The sequence below is a fragment of the Salarias fasciatus genome, unplaced genomic scaffold, assembly GCF_902148845.1.
Source record: "Salarias fasciatus unplaced genomic scaffold, fSalaFa1.1, whole genome shotgun sequence".
Taxonomy (NCBI): Eukaryota; Metazoa; Chordata; class Actinopteri; order Blenniiformes; family Blenniidae; genus Salarias; species Salarias fasciatus.
In genome coordinates this window covers 707,092-722,096 of record NW_021941376.1, presented here as the reverse complement: position 1 = coordinate 722,096, position 15,005 = coordinate 707,092, and positions in this window count along the sequence as shown.

Below are 15,005 nucleotides of genomic sequence, written 5' to 3'. Positions count from 1 at the left end.
CCGGGCGCACACAGGACTGTGGGACAAACAGAAGAATCCTGTCCACTGTGCAGGAGGCGGTGATGAGGAGCTGTGATCTTTCTGCAGGATGTCCTGTGTTGCATATTTGTACCAGCGTGACGCGTCCCGCGAATGAATTCACACAGCAGCGATAAAACTCGTGCGTCTAGCGCGGCGCGGTGTCATTTGTCACGCGAATGCAGCCCCCCCCTCGCGCTCTCCTGTCCGCGGAAGGACGCGCGATTGAAGTGCCCCCCCCCAAAAAATGGCCCGCCGCCAAACCTAATTGCCGACCCCTGCCTTACCTGGTCTACAAGCGCTGCCCGGAGCTTCTACGGCACCTGTGGAGAATCCTGAAGGTGATTTGGAGAAGGGGGAAAGTGGCCGGCCAGTGGAGGCGTGCTGAGGGAGTGTGGATTCCCAAAGAGGAGAACTCAAGCGACATCAGTCAGTTCCGTTCCATCTCGTTGCTGAGCGTGGAAGGAAAAGTGTTTCTTAGCATCGTCTCACAAAGACTGACCGGAGTTTCTCCTCAAAAACAGCTATATTGATCCATCAGTTCAGAAGGGAGGGATCTCTGCACCTGGCTGTTTGGAACACACTGGCGTCGTCACGCAACTAATCAGAGAGGCCCATGAGAACAAAGGCGACCTTGCTGTTTAGTGGTTGGACCTGGCCAATGCCTGTGGGTCCAGACCACACAAGCTGGTTGAGCTTGCCCTCCACCGCCACCACGTTCCCAGTTAGATCAAGGACCTCATCCTGGATTACTACAATGATTTCAGGATGAGGGTCACTTCTGGGTCGGAAACATCAGACTGGCACCGCATAGGGAAAGGAGTTATCACAGGCTGCACCATCTCCGTTGTCCTCTTCTTCCTAGCCATGAACATGGTGGTCAAGTCAGCTGAGGTGGAGTGCAGAGGGCCCCTGACCAAGTCAGGTGTACGACAGCCCCCCATCAGAGCCTATACGGATGACCTCACCGTAACAACAACGTCGGTCCCAGGGTGCAGGTGGATCCTACAAGGGCGCGAAAGACTCATCGCCTGGGCAAGGATGAGTTTTAAGCCCTCCAAATCAAGATCCATGGTGCTGAAGAAAGGGAAGGTGATTGACAAGTTCCGTTTTTCCGTCTCAGGAACTGTCATCCCAGCCATCACGGAGCAACCCGTCGAGAGCTTGGGGAAACTCTTCGACTCCACCCTGAAGGACTCAGCAGCCATCCAGAAGACCAGTGCAGAGCTTGGAACCTGGCTCACCAAGGTAGACAAGTCTGGCCTGCCTGGTAGGTTTAAAGCCTGGATCTACCAGCATTCAATCCTGCCCCGCATCCTGTGGCCCCTGCTGATTTATGCAGTCCCAAGAACAGCAGTGGAGACCCTAGAGAGGAAGATCAGCGGCTTTCTTCGAAAGTGGCTGGGCCTTCCCCGCAGCCTTACCAGCGCTGCCCTGTATGGAACAAGTAACATCCTGCAGCTTCCTCTCAGTGGCCTCACAGAAGGGTTCAAGGTGGCACGCACTGGAGAAGCTTTACGATACAGGGACTCAAAGGACTGCAAGGTTTCAGCAGCCGGGATCGAGGTGAGGACAGGAAGGAACTAAACTAAACTAAACTAAACTAAACTAAACTAAACTAAACTGAACTGAACTGAACTGAACTGAACTGAACTAAATTAAACTAAACTAAACTAAGGGATTCCACTGGGGCCTGGTGCCGATGCCGAGCGGGCCGTCTTGACGACCTCCTCAACCTCCTTCAGGCTTGGCTCCTTCAAGCTGAATTCCGTTGTTGGGGGGTCTGCGCTGATGAGAGCTTTGTTGGGTTCCAGTTCCAGGTCTCTCAGAGGATCGCTCACGGTGTCCCGGAGGAAGCGGTTTACTTGCTCTATGGAACACTCAAGCCGGCCGCTGCGCTTGTCCCCAAGCCGTTGCTTTGTGAAACCAAAGGGATTGGCGATGACGGCTGCTCGCTTCCTTGCCCTCTCTCTTCCTCGTCTCCGGTGCCACTCTGCTCTGCGAAGAGTCATCAGCTTCTTGCGCAGGATGTTTTTCAGTTCCGCTCAGGGCTGCTTCTCCTCCTCTGTTGCAGTCTTGTACATAAATAATGTGTGTGTTCTGACTGCAAGAATTGCTCCTCCAGAAACTTTTTATCGCCATTTTTGTGGGAGGAAAAGAGCAACCATTCCAAAGTCTGTGGGTCTGAGCAGCTGTGAAAGTCCGACTGAATCATTTGAATTGGAGAGAATTTGTTTAAAACACTAACTTTCTTATTTGGCATTGTTTCTGTTTTGGCAGAAACAATATTGATTTGAATCAGCAGCTGGGAGTGCTGCGGGGTTAAGGGACCGTCTACAACTTACAAGACGCTGCAACAGTGAAGACAAACACCATGTCCAATAAATCTGATAGGAGACAAATGAAGGTTGTGGTGATTATGGTGACACTGCAGTGAATCTCTGTGGTGGTATTACGTTGGTTTTTTTTGTTTTTTTTTTTGTGGTATTTGTCTTTACGAGCATGGAGCAGAATGAAAGACCAACGAGGATCTCCCATCAGCACGAGGACGAATAATGACGGACAATGCTCGGACTACACTCGGATTCGAAAAAAATGCATTATTATTATTTAAAACGAGTATTCGGCTCACCCCTAGTGCATGTTTTAGTTTTTTGAATATTTATTTTATTTGGAGCCTTAAATAAAAAACACAGCACGTGTTAAATATCATGTCCTGTCGTTTTTTTGTTAATGCAATACAGGAAAAAAGGGTATATTTCAGACATAGTTGGGAATTGCGATTATTTGTAATTAATTAATTTGTAAACTGTGATTAATCTGATTAAAAATTTTAATCATTTGACAGCCCTACTTCATAGAAAAACACGAAGGTAAGTAAAGAGTTAGCATGTTAGCCTAAGTGCCACTGAACCCTGGCGACTGTACTTAGACATACTCTTTCATGTGTAGATCCTGATAACCGTATCCAAACATTTAAGTTTCATTTGCAGCATGACGACAACCGTTTGTTCTCTTTCTGGCCGTTTCAGTAAACGTCTTTCAGATACGATATTAGACGAATGCTATCATTGATTAGCTCAACAGCTAACAGCGTTAGCTCTCTGCTAACGTGTTTTTGTCCGTGTCTTATCGTCATCATAGTATCAGATGCATTAAATAGAGCAGAACTTCCTGCCGTTGCAGCTGCTGCTGCAGCTCTCTGCTGACGGGCCGTCCATCCCAGCCTTATCTTATACAGGAGCCTCGACTCTGCTCTCTTTCTTTGTCCTTTTATTTCACTTCATTCCGTAGGTGATAAGTCTCTACTGCTGTTATCTGTTTCTATAACAGACCTGTGGCCAGAGGAGAGCATCCCCACTCAACCAAACCAGCTGTGTGTGGTGTATTTCTGTTGTACTGAAAAAAGTCAATCAATCAATCAATCAATCAATGTATTTTTGTACAGCCCAGTATCACAACAGCTGCCTCAGAGGCTTCAAGATGTTACATTGGTTGGTAAAAGTAAAAACAGTGAATAAGCATCATGTTAATATGTCAATATTCACAGTACCGAGACAAAACGAAGCAACCACCGCCTTAGACCCTCACATCCGGCAAGAACAAACTCCAGAAACCCAGTGGGAGAAGAAGAGATCTTGGGGAGAACCACAGTATGGAGGGATCCCTCTCCCAGGGACGGACAGCTTTGGCAACAGCTAGCATGAGACAATAAGAAGTAAAGCCTAGGACTATGTTGAGGACAGTCCGTTGGACGGTCCAGCACAGGAACCACGGATCCCAGAAGTAGAACCGACGCCAGTCCGCGGGCAGCAGCAACAGGAGTGTCCTCCCGGTCCGGACGGAGCTTGTTCGTAGGCCCTCGTAATAGTGGAGTCAGCAACTGAAGCTGGAGAAGACTCCCCCTCGAAGGGGGGGACAGCAGGGGAAAAGCAATGAACGGACTAAAGGGAAGAACATTCAGACATTAGAGGACAGGGCTCAGTGCACCGTACTTCCCACAGCATTCTAGCTCCTAGGGCAGCTTTTAATAATGATGGTTTAGAATCCCTAGCTGACCTGATCATAGGCTGCATCGAAGAGAAACGTCTTGAGCCTCACCTTAAATGTGGAGACTGTGTCTGCCTCTTTGACACCACTTGGAAGCTGGTTCCATAAAAACGGTGCCTGATAGCTAAAGGCTCTTCCACCTAGTGTCCATTTAGAGACTCCAGGAGTCACCAGTAACCCTGCATTTTGAGAGCGGAGTGCTCTGATTGGTTGATAAGGCGTTACAGCATCTTGGAGATAGGTCGGAGCCATCCCATTTAGGATTTTGTAAGTCAGGAGAAGGATTTTAAATGTAACTCTAAACTCGACAGGAAGCCAGTGAAGAGATTTTAGAACGGGAGTAATGTGTTCACGTCTTCTAGTTCCAGTTAATAATCTGGCGGCCGCATTTTGAACCAACTGAAAGTTTTTTAATGCACTTTTTGGGCAGGCTGCGAGAAGGGAGTTGCAGTAGTCCAGTCTAGTAGAAACAAATGCATGGATGAGTTTTTCTGCATCGCTTCTAGGTAGAATGTTTCTTATTTTAGCTATGTTGCGCAAGTGGAAATATGCTGTTTTACAAGCCAGGTTGATGTGTGCTTTAAAGGAGATATCCTGATCAAATAAGACCCCGAGGTTCCTCACAGTAGAGGAGGAGGATACACTGACGTTATCTAAGGTGATAATCTGTTCAGATAGACACTCTCTCAGTTTATGGGGGCCTAGTATAATGACCTCTGTTTTGCCAGGATTCAGACGGAGATAGTTCGTAGTCATCCAGGATTTAATTTCTCTGATACAGTCACTGAGTCTGTCTATTTGATTAGTTTGATCAGGTTTCATAGATAAATACAGTTGTGTGTCATCTGCATAGCAATGAAAATTGATATCGTGACTTCTAATTATGTTCCCTAAAGGAAGCATATACAACAGAAATAAAATTGGCCCGAGCACGGACCCTTGAGGAACCCCATAACTGACCTGACCTAAAGTCGTGTCTGTGTGTGTGTGTGTGTGTGTGTGTGAAAATATATTGTAAAAGTTAGTTATTTTGGACCAAACAGGGTGGTGGTGGTGCACTACAGAGCCCCTTGCCATCAGCTGTTACCATCTCTGACCACTGACAGTGACGTATCTCCATGACGTCTTGTTCATCATTCTTCTCCATTTCTGTACAGATGACGCTTGCTGTTGACAGTGGGCGTCTGAAGGCGTTTTCCTGTAGCTGTGCAGCAGGAAGAGGGTTTTTCAACCACGCTGTGGCCCTGCTTCATCAGACAGCGCATTCCACACAGTCTGGCCTGCAGACTGTCCTCCATCTCTGGCCTGCATGAGCTCCAGCAGCGGCACAGAGCGAGGACTCAGGTGGTGTTTAATAAGGTCGTTTATTTCCTCTGTTTTCATGAAGTGCTTGTGTTTACCGTATGTTGTCTTTTTTGTTTGTCCTGAAATTAATTAAAAAAACAACACACACACACAGACTGTGTATTACTACAATTCTCTGCAAAAATGAACATATTTCTCCATTGGTTTCAGGGAATTCATCCAGAACCTGTGAGTGATGTGGTGTGAAAGCCAACAGCAGCTGGTGAGAGTGGTCTTCAGTCCACGCTGTACCAGGCATATACAGGTAATAATATTCAACATTTCACTGTTGTGACAGCTAAATGCTAATGCCTCTGTGTAATGATGGCCAGGTGTAACTACTGTAACTACATTTTCCCAAAACAGAAGCACAAATAAGTCGAGGCTTTATGTATCTGTTTTTAGGACGGTTTCCGACCCTGACTTGATGGCGGCTGGACCCAGGCTGTGTGAGGAACAACCCCAGCCCCTCAGTGCTCCTGTGCTGGATGGCTTGTCTGAAATAGAGCAGGTTCCATGGCCCTGTCCCACCTGGATGCCCCATGCCTTACCTTTATCCACCTGAAACATCCAGTGATCTGATCCAGCACCACTCGGCTCCTGAACTCCCAGTTCTTCCTCCTCCTTGGTCTCAGGATTCCCTCTCTAACTTATACTTCTGTTGTCTGTTGTAAATATTTGCTGCACTGCTGTAACAGGATTATTTTGATATTTTATCACATTGATTATTATTTTACAGTTTTGCATAGTGATCTAACATTGTACATATTTGTAAATGCACACATGGTGATTAGTTACACAGCTCATTTGATATTTCATTTGTTAAATGAATTGTTCAGAACATGGCCTTGGCCTGTATTGTACTGTGTGTTTAAATCAAATGAATGGATTGCTTATTAATAAAATATCTTAAACCTACACTAAGGAACTTTTCAACCTTAATACAACATTTTAATATCTTTTGTGATGATACATCGACTTACAACTAGTTGAATGACCCCTCTGTCACAGGCTGAGGGCGTCAGTATTGCTTCACTTGGACTAAGCAACTGTGAGGAGGGTGGTAGGAACCCAGCACACTGAAAAACTCCAAATGTGCGGACTGCTTTACGGCATGCGTCACATCATCATATAACATTGTTTAGCCACCATCAGATTCATTACCTCGTCGCTATCCGTCCTTCACACAGCCACTGGAAACAAATGAAGGCGAGTTGAGTCCGACAGCACGCCACCAGGAGCAGCAATTTACGACGTCACGCGCTAGGCCTCATGGGAACTGTAGTATTCGGTCAGGCAAAACACTACCGCTTTTGTCCACTGGCGCCGCCAAAATCAACGAAAAGTGAAAGTTCCTTAGTGTCGCTTTAAGCCTCAGTTGAATTAATTGTGCTTGTTGCAGTGTGTATGATTTCACTTTTTCAGATGTGGCTGCACGGCTAAATTCAAATCCTCTCCCCACAAAGGAACAGTAACAAAAGAATGTGTTTCATGTAAATCAATCAAACTTTATTTATACATCAATTCGACTGAAGGCGGCAGGGAAACACTCTGCAGTTTGGCTTCCAGCTCTCTGATGTAACCTGCCACCTCATCCAGAACACCTGTGGTGATTCAGAAGAAAGATTAATTCTGGTCTTTATACAATTTATTAAAATATTAGACCCTGTTGACACACACACATATATACTTGCATATATATGTAACGAGTTGGTCCATTATTCCACTTGCCGTCAGTTTTACGAGTCGCGCGTTGGCTCTGAACGCCTCCTCCGGCTGACGTGATGGTGCAGACGCTGGTCCCGGCAGTTCCAGGTTGTTCGCGTTTGAGGTAAGTCGGGTCCCCCTGCGCTCTGTAGTTGGGAAAGTTGAAATGATGGGAGCTATGGTGATTAATATTAGCAGTGTTATATCTTCCTGATCTCCTGCAGGGACTGTGTTTGCGGCCCGACTTAAAGCCATCGTGACTGATTCGTCTTTTCATTCATTGCTATTGCAGGAAGCAATAAACGGCCGTAGTGGGGCGAAATCTCTACAGTCGTCTCTGTCCTCGTTATTAAAGAAAACAGAAACACAACGCAGAGTCAAAGGACAGAACTGAACCTGCCAGCACCAGCAGCTGGCATGGTTACATTTACTCACACACACACACACACACACACACACACATTTATATATATAAGAAAAATAAAATGTGTATGTAATCCGTTGTTTACAACAGACGGAGCGTCTCACCTGCAGGAGGCGGGTCGCAGCAGCTCCAGTTTATCCTCCTTCGCTGCGTTTCTGTCTGTTTGCTCTCCACTTCCTGGACAGACAGACTGCGGCGTGGAGCAGCGGCCGACGCCGACTCCTGGTAGGAAGCGGAGTGAACTCGTTCCAGACTTGGAACAGCATCAGTTTTAAGGCGGCTAACACTGAGCTCCTGGACGTAGCCGCCGGAGTGACATGTCATGCAGACGGGCTGCTCCCCTCCTTAATAAGGAATCCGGCCCCTCCCCCGCCTAATGGCCTGAACCCACTTCTGTCTGACCTCTCCGTTCTTTGGAAACGAGTGAAAAGTAAGATAAGGCTGCTTCAGCCCATTAGAAAAGCATCCAGGTTCGCTACAGCATCGTTAGTTTGTAGCTTGTGGCAGCGCTACGGAAGCTAAGTCACCCACTGATGGCGTATTTCCGGCTAAAAAACCAGGAAGTGTGAAAAAGGTCTATTGGTGGCAGCTGGGAGCTGAGTCTTCTTCTCTCCTGGCCACACGGTCCAGCTGCTCAACTGACGGCGCCCCCACACAGCAGCTGCTGGAACTGCACCACACCGCCTGGGCCTTTCAGAGTGTCGAGTGCAGCAAGAAGAACCAAATGAAGGGTTCTACCCTGGAACCTTTCATGACCCGCACCGACCCAGGAGGGTATGAGCCTGGACAACAACCGCCCCCCCAAAAACCAAAGCTTCAAATCCTCTCAGTGAGGCGCCTGGTTGAAAGGAGCCGGTGGAGGTTTCCCCAGGAGGACTTCCACACCACCCCAGAACCTGTACGAGGGAGAACCGAAAAAAAAAGCAGACACTGGTCATAAAGTTTCATTTGTTTAATTGTAACAATTATTCAAAGCTGTCTCCTTCACAGTAATCCCCGCTGGTTTGAATCCACCGTTGCTTCCGTGTTTTCCAGCTTTCAAGGCGTTTGAAAACTCGTGCGTAATGATGCCGTGCAGTGTGTCTTTCGATTTTTGTTTAACCTCCTCGACGTCCTCAAATCTCCGCCCCTTCAGCTCTTTCTTCATTCTTGGGAAGAGAAAAAAGTCACAGGGGGCTAAGTCCGGCGAATAGGGCGGATGAGGCAGCAGGTCATCCCGTTTTTCTCCAGGACCTGCATTCCGCGCAGGGCCCGGTGCGCCGGCGCGTTATCGTGGTGCAGCCACCACTCGCCATCCCGCCAAAGCTCCGGACGCTGCTGCCTCCCTGCTCCTCGGAGCCCCTCAGGACCTGGATGTAGTGGTCCTGGTGAACAGACTGCCAGGCGGCTCAGACTCGCTGTGGACGACCCCTTTCACGTCCAAACAGCAGATCAGCGTGGCTTTTACCGCCGACCGGGACTGGCGCGCTGTTTCCGGCCGAGGGGAGTCCGGGTGTCGCCGCTGGCTCGACCGCTGCTTCGTCTCGGGATCGTAGGCGTGACGCCAGGTCTCATCCGCCGTGAGGACTCTGCCCAGCGGCAGGATCCTCTTCAGAGTGCTGGAGGATTTCCCGGCACACATCCAGGCGGGCCGCCTCCTGCTCCGGAGTGAGGACGCCCGGAACCATCTTCGCTGCGACCTGCTGCAAGTCCAAATCCTGGGGCAGGATCTCCTGACAGGAACTCCACGGAACCCCCGTCAAGGTGGACACCTCCCCGATCGTCCTTCGCCTGTCAGCCAAGACCACGGCTTCCACCTCGCCGATCTTTTCCCGCGTGCATGAGGATGCCGGTCGTCCGTAGGGTTGCCAACTCCCAGAGATTGAAATAAGGAACACCTCTCGCGGGCAGCTGAAAGAAACTGGGTTTTTGGGGGGTCAAACACGCATATCTAACAGCATTTTGCCACAGTTATACCTATTACAGACTATAAAAACACATTAGGCTACTGCATTACACCTACAGTAGCAAGATTGTAATAACTCATGATCAGCTTGATCTGTTTGTATTTGAGGCCTACAGTGAGACAGTCATTCATATCATTCAAGTATCATCATGATGGACAGCAGCTCTCAGCCACTGCACCGGACGGCAGAGCAGCTCAGCAGCTCCTTCAGAGGAGACTGAGACCCTCAGTGCAGGAAGGAGCTACCACAGGCCTCTCATCCCCACCGCTGTCAGGCTGTACAGTTCTACTGTGTAGAATATGTGCAATAATCCTGGACATTATAATATCCTGCACCCCCCCTGAAGAAATTCAGCGACACTTCATTATCCATTCACTCTGCTAAAGCATATTGTACATATTATATCATACTGTATAGTTATATATTGCATCATATATTGCATATTGTATTGTATATATTGTATATATTATATATTTCCTGTTATATTTTTAAGACTCAGGTTGTACATACAGTTTGATCTTCATTGTCTTTAGCTTCTATTATCAATCCTACTATGATTTGCACTATAACTTGTTAATTATTGCACCATTCATTAGTTTTGCACCCCGCTGTGGGTTCTATGAGCCTATACGCCTGTAAATGTCTCCACTGTGAGATTAATAAAGTCTTCTATTCTTATTCTATTCTATATTTATTGCTAAATGTGCAAAATAACATCAAACAGCTGCTGTCTCTTCTGGATTTTAACATGTTCCTTTTTTATTTTCAACTAAAAAAGTGCAAAATCAAAACTGAAAAACCTTCTGAACAGAAAAAACCAACAAGGTTCCGTTTCTAAACTGAAAACACTCCACAGTCTGCAGCAGCAGACACACATCAATGAACTAAACATGATATATCCGATATGGAAACGGCACAAACTTACATGTCTCTGGACGCCCTGCTGCGCTGCTTTAATGTTGTGATTTACTTCCTCCCATGCGCTCTGTGACCAAACTGACTACTGGCCAATGAGCTGCCGTAGCCTACTCGGAACGGTCTTTTTTTGACCAATGAGATAAGAGCGATTCTGTGTTGTCAAGCCATCTCTGTCAGCTCATTGGTCACAGAACGTCAGAGAGCCGGTGAACAATTTACTTCAAAAAAAAAGCGCAAGTTCCATTGCTCACGTTTTGACTCTCACAAAAATACGGAACAAAGTGCGTTCCTTTTCAGCTCAATACGGAACGCACACTTTTACATCCAAATACGGAACGATTCCGTTTTTCAAGGAACGGTTGGCAACTCTAGTCGTCCGGAGCGGGGCTGGTCTCCAATGGACATTTCTCCCCCCCCTCTTTTTTTTTACCCTTGTCCTGTTCGGCAGCTGGCGCGTGCAGTATTGTCTGATTGTAGCCTTTTACTATCCGAACAGATTTTAATGTTAGCAGCAGGACGAGACTGAGTCTCCTCCTGCTGCTGCCTTTATTTAAAGCTGGCATCCGGCATGGCTGAGGACAGGACCGGGACGGAGACGCTTAGAGAGCGAGAGACAGAAAGAGAGGGAGAACGGGGGGGGGCACAGTGTTGACAAACAGTGTTGTCGACGCACCACACGCAACCAAGAACAATCCCAAACCCCAATCTATACAACACCAAATCAGAGCCGACAACCAACACAGAAGCTGACAGAACCAGAAGCCATATATATGTAGGCTGGGTATCGATTTGAATTTCCGAAAATGATTCGATTCACGATTTTCGATTCAATTCGATTCTTTGACAATTTTTTTTTTTTTTCCAGTTAAAGCTCGTGTCTGGAGTTTTGAAAGAGGGGTTTTCTTAATCCAACATCTCGAGGTTCTGCCCCCCCCCTCTGCTTTATTAACCTACCAAGCCACGCCCTTTTAATTTCGTACGTGCATCACCTGTGGGGTCAAAATGAAATCCAAAGTATTTCCAGACATCTGCCTCTAAGTTTTTTGTTGGTGCTTCACACCTGCCAACTTTGGTGAAATTTTTAGAGTACCACTTAGCTAGCTTAGCACGCACGCACACGCACACACAGCTCGCGCTCATGTCGATAGGAAAAAAAAACTTTCGGCGCTCATTTCCTCGTTATGACATCGTGTTTTCAACGTGAAAGTAACGTTAACAGTACATAGTACAACAGTACAAGTCGGAGCTCATTATTATTATTGTTTTCTGACCAAATTCCGTTTTTTTTTGGGTACCCCCTCGTATATATATCCGACTTCTGGCCGTCAGATGTGCTGCAGGTAAGCCTCGTGCACATCTGTGAGAAAGCTGAGCTCCCAGAGTGACCCTGACGCCTGTCAGGAGCTATTTATAGCAACAGAGTGCAGCGGCGGTCTGCGCTTTTTCCAAAATGGCGACATTGACTGTGAAGCCAGAGCAGCGCAAACATTAAATTCTGCTTTTTGCTGGAAAAACAGCAGCAGAAACACTCAGCTTGTTGCAGCAAGCCTACAAGGATGCTGCTCTGGGGAAGACTCAGGTCCATGAGTGGTCCGGGGGTCTGAGAAGGGCCAGATGTCGGCGCGTCAGGTCCGCTCAGCGTGAAAACAACGCTGAGCTGCTTCTCGGCTGTCCAGGGTCTCGTCCACAGCGAGTCTGTCCCTCCAGGTCAGACTGTAAACCAGGACTACTACAGGAAGTCCTCAGACGCTCCGTGAGGATGTGAGGAGGAAGCAGAGCGTCGTGGCGGAGTGGAGCCGGTTGATCCACCACCACAGAGCGCCAGCGGACACGGCGCTGCGCCTCACGCAGTTTCTGGAGGAGAATGAGATGAATCTCCTCTCCCATCCGCCTGATTCTCCAGATGAAGCCTCCAGGGACTTTTTCTTGTTCCCCAGGTTGAAGAAGCAGCTGAAGGGACAGCGGTTTGCAGATGTGGAGGAGGGGACAGAAAAATCGCAGCCGGCCCTGAATGACTCTACGCACGGGTCTGACGACGCATTGGTGAAGTGGGAGACACGGCTGGAGCGCTGCAGTAATGCGGATGGAGATTATTTTGAAGGCGACGGTGGTGTTTTATTTTGAAATGTCAGAAATAAAAAGTTAGTCAAATTCCGGGAACTTTTGGGTACCCCCTCGTATATATATATACATACAAACATATATACACATACATATACATATACATACATACATACACATATACTTTTTTTTTTGAGAATATAGCTAGTAGTAACTAGTAGTAACTAGTAGTAACTAGTAGTAACTAGTAGTAACTAGTAGTAAACTCGGGGCGTGCATCAAGAGAGGTCTGCTACAGATCACCGTTAGTCTAACCACCACAAGAAGACAAGGTAACCCAGTATGTGAAGAGTGATTAAAGATCAACGTGATCATGTGAATATGATGGTGATGGTGATGGTGATAGTGATCATGCATATATGACCTCTGACCCCTGAGAAGGCCAGAAGCAGGCCAGAGAGGCCCTCAGAGCCCAGACAGCCGGCGGTCATCACAGAGCCCGGATCCAAGCCGCCCCCCCAGGCAGACGCCCCCGCTCCGGTCCAGAAACGGGGCAGAGGAAAGCCCCGGCCGGGGACCCCGGCAGTCCCGGGGCCCGGGCCCCGCGGAGCCACGACCGGCAGGAGCCGGCCCAGCCCGGGCGCCAGACGCCCGGGGCGGGCAGAGCCGAGAGCCCAAGGCCCAAGAGTCCAGGAGCCAACCCCCCACCCAGGCGGAGGGCCATGACCCCCCCGGGAGAACCGGCCCACATGGGTGGCTACCCACCCCAGGCCAGAACCCCCCCCAGCGCTCCGGCCACGCACCCCGAGATCCAGGGCATCACAACCCCCACCCCCCGACCACCCCTCCCACCCCCTGTCCTCTCCCACCTCACTCCCCCCCGCCCAACCCAACACTCATACCCACTCACTCACACTGACACACACACACGCTAGCAAGCACGTACACACACACACACACACACACACACACACACACAGTCAACCCTAACCCAAACACACTCACATTCCCGCGTCATCCAACTGTCATATCCTGTGGGAGACACCCCCGGAAGGCAAGGGAACACCGAACCCCACATCCAGGACCCCCCGCCACCCACAACTGCCGCCCCCACCCCCCCCACCCCACCGCCGCAGACAGATATGCACCCCCCAGAGCCAGCAGCCCCCCCAAACCACAGCCGCTCCAAACCCCAGGCCTGTGGGGAAACAACAGCCCCCCCCCGCCCACCCCCCACCAGAAGGAATCCGGAAACGGGGGCGCAGAAGACCCCATTGCCCCCCCCCCCCCCGTCTCGTGAGTGTTGATGGAGTATATGTTGTTTGCGATTAAAATTGAGGGGCAGTAACCACACCGTGCCGCGAGTGAGGCCAAACGAGCAGTCTCATCCACCTGAACAGCCCCCCCCGACACGGCGCACCAAGACCCCCCGACGTGTGTGTTTGTATGTATTTGGTCGTGTTAGATGACTAAGTGCAATTAAGACTGAGAGGCGAGCCACTGAAGCGTGCAGTGATTGAGGCCACTTAGACGGCCCCCCCCCCCCCCCCCCCCCCCCCCCCCCCACTACACCCTACCTGATATTTATACATTTGATAGCTATACTTTTCTCCCCTTTTAAAGCGCCCATACCACTCAAAAACCTGCAATCTCCCCAGGGCACCGTCTTTATACGCCTCCTGGACCATGGTGAGGTTTTCTGACGCTGTTTTTCCCAGCAGAAAACCAAATCGGATGCTTGCGCGCTGATCGCGTTTAGTGATGTTTTCCACCATTTTGTGCTTTTCCGAAGACGGGGGTCCTGCTGTGTTGACGTCGGCGCTGTTTGTGCTTTCCCTGTGTGACTTTGTGAGATGATAATTTGCAGAGATCTGCACAAGAACCTGCTGTAGTGAGATCGAACAACCAAAACTCTGAAATCCTTCTTGTTTTAATTTTATAAACACAGTCCGGTTTCTTTCCGGTCCCCCCTCGTATAACCGCATGAACAAGGTGAGCACAGACCCCATGCTGATGACGAGAGTCTGTCTCATACACTCCCCTGGGGCTGGGGGGGGCTGGGCGGGGGGGGCTTTTCAGAGGTCACCACAGCTCAGCCAGTAACATGAAACACCGAGTTCTCCTCCACCACCAGCATTTATTCAACCTTTGATCTTTAACATTTCTCCAAAGAAGTGAATAAAGTCATGAAATAATTACAAAATGGAAAAATAGATCAGAGAACAGATCATATTCACAGGTTTGATTCAGAGAAATAAAAACATGACAGAGAGGTCAGACACTGAGATGAATCTGTGGGTTGGTTTAAAATCCCCCATCAGAACCACGGCAGGCTCTCAGAGGTCAGAGGTCAGCACCACTGACACACACACACAGACACACACACACACACACACACACACACACACACACACACACACACACACACACACACACACACAGATCAAAGTCACCTGTCAGGTCAATCATCTACTTTAGGTGCTTGTGCAAAATAAAAACTTAAAAAATGAACTGATCAGAAAGGTGGAGGTCCTACG